This window comes from Amphiura filiformis, chromosome 10 (genome assembly GCF_039555335.1).
Source record: "Amphiura filiformis chromosome 10, Afil_fr2py, whole genome shotgun sequence".
Classification (NCBI taxonomy): domain Eukaryota; kingdom Metazoa; phylum Echinodermata; class Ophiuroidea; order Amphilepidida; family Amphiuridae; genus Amphiura; species Amphiura filiformis.
The window spans coordinates 24,930,217-24,936,433 of record NC_092637.1 but is presented as its reverse complement, the minus strand read 5'-3'; positions in this window follow the sequence as shown (position 1 = coordinate 24,936,433).

Here is a 6,217-nt window from a genome sequence, read left to right as displayed (position 1 = left end):
CAAAAATTTGACGCTTGACCATCTTGCATATAACTAAAAAACAAACATCACAGATAGATCAAATTATACTTTTTTTTTTAATATTTAGGACTACAGGTGTGATATGGTTTGCAACAAGATTTGTGTAATTTTGAAATTTGTTTTGGTCAAATTTGATAAGTTGGGTCATTTTTGACAAGAACCTATTCATTTTTGACAATTACAAGGCAATCTTGTCAATTTTGATGATGAGAATATCCGATTCATTTTGAAAATAAATTTGTTATATCCACATCTGAATAGTTCCTCGTCAAATAAAAAAAAAGTTTCAAATAAAAAATGAGTAAATCATCTTAGAGTGTACGTATTTTATTTGAAAGAACCAAATCGGAAACACATCTGACTTAAATGTATACTTCATGATATTTGTTGTATAAAACATAGGGGAATAAATTGTTTCAAGGGGGATGATGTTACAGGCGTTTTTGACGCATTTGATCTGAACAAAGCAATATACATGTAAATCTCCCCGTAACATTGTCAGTGCATTCTAATTTCATTACAATAAGGTGTTATCCCATATGGGTTGAAACATAGGTTGAATGTACCCTAAAGAGAATCAATTCATGATGAAAGTAATAACCATGATAACAGCGCCTCTTTGTTTTTAGTTCGCAGGGTTAGTGATATGTAATTATATGTATTACGTCCCACACGACTCGTTGCTGATTATGTATAATTGTATTCTCTTTCTTTCCCTTGGTTCATTGAACTCCCGGGATTGAACTTTTGTTCTTATATTGCGTGTTTTTCACTTTGAATATATTGTTTTCCATACCTTTTTCGCTTGAACAAGCATACTAAAACGAGGTTCTTTACATTTTAAATTGCTTAAGGTTTGCAACTATTTTAAACTGTTGCGATTTGGTAGTTCATAGCACCTTGCGAATGATAGTGAGCTTTGGAAAATTGAATTGATCATTTCATAGTGACGTGAGTGTGTAGATGAATTCAAATATCACAGATTCTTGAGTTATGTTGTAAAGAGGGCCGAAACAACAACGCTTTTGTAAAACTTATGATTTGTAGAATGAACATTGTGGAAAACATCAATGTGTAATTTTGCAATAATCTAGGTAATGAAAATGGATTTTTTTTGGCTGCTTCGACCAGCAATATACCTCGTCTACTCTTAAAATATTATAATATGAAATGGACTTGATAGGAAAGATGTTGCAGCCTGAAGTTGCTGCTCCACTTGTGATATCAGTCTATCGTGTTTTTGTAATTAAATGCGCGCTTTTCTGTTTCGGGAATAATCATTATTGTACCTTTTTTTATTTAATTATAATACGAATGTTTGTGCATAGGCTATCATATACCAGAGAATGATTTAAGTACTTCCCATCATGCATTGTAAAAGTGTTATCACCAGAGTTTCAACTGCCACTTTACTTTTCAAATTCCATTGAATTCGGTGCAAAATATGTTGTTTTAAAGTTGTTTGTGTGTATATTATTACTTGGTCGATTTTAAAACAAAAGTGATGAGTGTATACAAGATAATTCGCACCTTCTGCAGACATGGTGGAGAACATAAAATGTGAAATCGACCAGCATATTGAGTTTTTATTGCAGGCCTAAAACATAACTGTCCACATTCAAATTTAACCATGCCCTTCTATGCAGTATACTACCAGAGCAGTGGTGTCGATGTCATGTTTACTCACATCTAGCTACTACATAGTTAATCCAGTGTAGTGTTGGGTAGGCCTAGAACTTAAATCATCCTCTGATCCTATACGGATCTATCTAATTATATCGTTTTCATAAGCATGGGGCGATAAACCTGCAGCATTCCAACAATTAAGATTCGTCGCAATGGAAAACGTTTTGGCCTTCACTAAGTTCACTAAGCCCTTTCTCAGGTTTCGTGGCGGATTCACCTATGTAACTTGCATCTCATTTCCAATCTCAGATTGTTTAATCCCCTGGACACTACTGGTCATCTAACATCATTTCTGATTGGTTGATAACTTGAAACGCTTATTTCAATTGCCTATTAGACTTGAAACTATTTATGGTCAATCTTGCATTTGCAGATCTTATCGATACCCTTCTTGAGTGGTTCAAAATTAGTTCCTCTTTAGCGTGTATTGCACCTTGAAGGTGGTAGACATTAAAGCCATATTATAACATTTGCTGAGCAGAACGCCCTCAAAAAAATTTTAATTCTGGTTTTTACACGATTGTAATGTACTTTAGTCAATAAAGATACTCTGCAAAAATCAAGACTTTAGGTGCTGTAGTTTTGTAAAAATCCGCGATTTTGAATAAAACGCTTGAACCGTCGTTTTATTATATATTACGATGGAAATATGAGTCGAACACGTATGCGATAACAGAGTACGTACACGGCGTGCGGGACACACATACACATCAGAGGGTCGTACCGTATTAAAACCGCTGGAGTAACATGTATTGGCGCTAGTAGTAAATTCCAATATTCTTTGCTTTGCCTCATTTGTTCGGCTCAAAATGGGGACATATCTGACATTAAAAGCTAACATTTTATGGAAAATAAATACTAATCTATTTTTACAGAAATGTTATAATATGGCTTTAACCTCAAAGTCCTGAATGCGTAACTTTTCCGAAAGGCCTTCTATATCAAGGTAAGGGTTCCGTCTTGTCTGTTGAGGCCTCGAGAATCCTCCTTAGCGTATTTTGCACTTTGAAGGTGGTAGACATTAACCCCAAAGTCCTGAACGCTCTGCGTAACATTTCCGAAAGGCCCTCTACACACCGACATCGCCTGGTTAACATACATTGTACAGCGGAGACACTAAAATCAATACACGGGATCGATACACGTGAATGTGCTATGCATGATTTGATATTCAGACGATAAATCTTTGGATACCGGGGTAGAAAATGATAATATCTCCCGTAATTTTTTTATTCTAAAGAAGCCATATTTTTTTCCTTGCACTTGAACATATGTGTTGAAAGGATATGATAGTCGTTAGCTTGCGTATTGAGAAAGACCGTGCGTATTGAGCTCAAAAACTGACAAAAATTCTGATTTTATATGTGCCGAACTATAGCGCAGCGTAGGCCACTCGTGGAGGCAGTCTAAAAGCAGAGGACCTCATGTCGTACCATGCTCACCCCCACACACAGAGGTCAGTCACAAGGCTATTGTCAATAACCTTTAATAGTCGGATGTCCCTCGGCCCATTATGCGTATCAAAACTATTAAACAGGTCGGAACAAAATGGCCATGCGTGGCTGTAGATTCAACCTCTTCATGGCGATTTCTGGGGTCGATGACACTGTGCTCTATATAATCAAGCTAAGGTGACAAACACTTTATTGGTCGTCTCCGAGTCTTAGTTCTTGAGAAGCACTGCCTTTTTCCTTGGGTTGGCCGCATTGGCGTATATCCCGGGGCATGGGAGATAAATCCTCCCAATATTTTGATAGGGGGGATGGTGCATACAATCATCACTCCAAATGTTGACGTCATGTGGGCTTCTGACAAATTAACCTCATAATTATTTGGACATTTTAGCCCCCAAAGTGCCAAGCTTCGCGCGAATTTATTCAACTTTTGCACCATATTTCATCGGTTTAGCTTCAATATGGCAAAATTTCGCGCGCATTTGTACCATAAACGTAGTCTGTTGCCAAAAGATGATGGATTCACTGTACTTCAAGAAATGTTTTTCCAACCCCCCCCGGCCCCACATGTGAACAAGAATTGGCCGTGTAAAAAGTCCAGTCTTTATAACCGCAAGTACCTTAATTTTCTTAAGTATTTTTGTGACTGTCATCTACCTCATCAGCATATCTAGACAATCTAAGCATCCCATGTAGTCATAGTGCAGTTTTGTCCACGGCAAGTTCACCGTGACCTTTTCAGCCATAAACCCACTTAGTGAAGATTAAACCGAAATATGCAGTACTAAACCATTATAGTAATCGATTGTCAAATGCAAATTTCTTACCACGTGATAATATAATCCCTTTTTCTTTTAAATATGTTTTTTGATGTAGTAATATATTACTTTGAAATTGTACATAGATATATATTTTTATGTTGTATTAATTAATGTGTAAATTTTGATGTTTATAAGTTGTAAATTGTGTCGCAATTCAGTGTTTTAATACTGCTATGACATTTAATAAAATATACCTGAAATAAATAATATTAATCCAATGAGCGATCGAATTGTCCGCTACGGTCGACTAATCCAATCGATAATGACGCTATTGACATGTACGGGCGGAGCTCCACTGACTTAGTTTTGGGGTATTTTTCACTGGTTTGCTATCATTTACTTATCAAGGTGGTCTCCCGTTATTATAAGGACTATGCTAATAATTTACAGATTGACATGTAGAGAATAAACCATACTTGATTAACAGAAAGTACTAAATTTGTACCTATTACGGTTTCGTGACACCCCTCTTACAAATGCGACCAAGTCAGGGCGGCCCGGTGAAGCAAAATGTGCATTGGATTAACACGGGAGTTAGGATAAGATTTAGATTTCCTTTCTCATACAAATGTATGGTCCCCCGTTATTAAAGCTTGTACCGGGTTAAAAATTCAGATATTTTGAAAAGAATAAGTAATTGAAACATAGAGCAAGTACTAAAATCATAGCTTTTATACTTTTGCGCTACCAGTACGGGTCAATTGCCTATTGTGAGTGCCCCTGTGTTGTGTGCATACATGTAGTTAACAATAACTGCATGATGTATTACGCGATCTCACCTATTATGTACGGAATAAGCAACACTATTTACAAAATAACCAGCACCCCGCGTTTATTTCAGGAAACTACCTATCACTAGGATCCACAACATGATCATCTATCAGGGCACAATTCATTAACATCAATACATTTGTATATCAATGAAATTTGGGTACAAAATCTCATACTCTGTAACTTGATGTCATATTTTTCACTATGATTGTTTAATTGAGGTTATTGAACTACGCCACTGGGATGAGGCCATTGTGGTCCATAGTGTATGTATGAATGATATTTTGCGCAACGTACTTTTAAGGCTGGGATCAGTACCGGCTCTTAACGATCGATGCCCCATGTTTACCGTCAAGAAATCACTTTAGGAATAGTGCAGCTTTAGTACATCGACTGTTGCTCTTTGAATATCATTTGAAACTTGTTTATGGATCATTTTTGTAAAAATCTAGAATACTTTAGATTCTTTTTATACAAATAAAACAAATCAATGTAATATAAATTCCTAGCCTTTATATCCAACCCCATTATGCTTATATTTGCTTTGCCTTGACATTGACAAAATATTAATGCGTTCTTTGAAGCAATATCCAAGTTATTACTGTTTTGACAATGTGTATCTGCATCAGAAATTTATTCTTTTATTTGTCTTCAAGTCGTATGACTATGTTTCTTTCTTGATCGTATGGCTCTTACAACTGCACACTATGTAACCTTTATTTTTGTGTAGGTGTTATTATCAATTCTCTAGCTCACTGACGCCACATTATGCAGTTAGGAAGAGATCAATAATACCTTTTTTCTGTCTGTTACCTATTTCGGACAATAGTCGAGGTCCAATACTCGAACCTTTTCCTAATACTCCAATGTATTATGGAATCAATTATAGTAAGAACAGTATGCTTCGACTATATTTATAAATACGTATTTATAAATACGCACTTGACCACCTCCGTGCTGCCATTACAGCTTGTAGACAGTATGTCTCGAAGTGATCTTCTACAAAACGGGTGGTCTTCGTATATATTTGAATGCAATGGCGGTTAACCTCGCGAGACTGTGCAGCAAAATTGCCTATTTTGTTCAACATTGTGATAATTTTGCGAACGTTTCCGTCGATAAATATTTTTGCCGTCATCAAATACTTTTGAAAATGTGTTTTTGATAAAATATTACAAATTCGCAATCCCCATGTGTAATAATTTTGCTATTCAATTAATACTGCTATTTATCTTAAGAGTTCTTATCCTTTGCAATGGCATCAAGATTTGGTCATGCTTGCTGGTCTTGGTATGTCGTGCCCATGGATCACGTGCGTAGGCCTATTTATAAATTGTATTTATAGATATAGTCTAAGGTAGCTGAAGTATAATATTGTAATAATATAACAAGATGTTCCATTTGTTGTAAGTATAAATCACAGGAGAGGTGAGCGCAAGAAGACCGTAAGTCCACTTGGCCTCT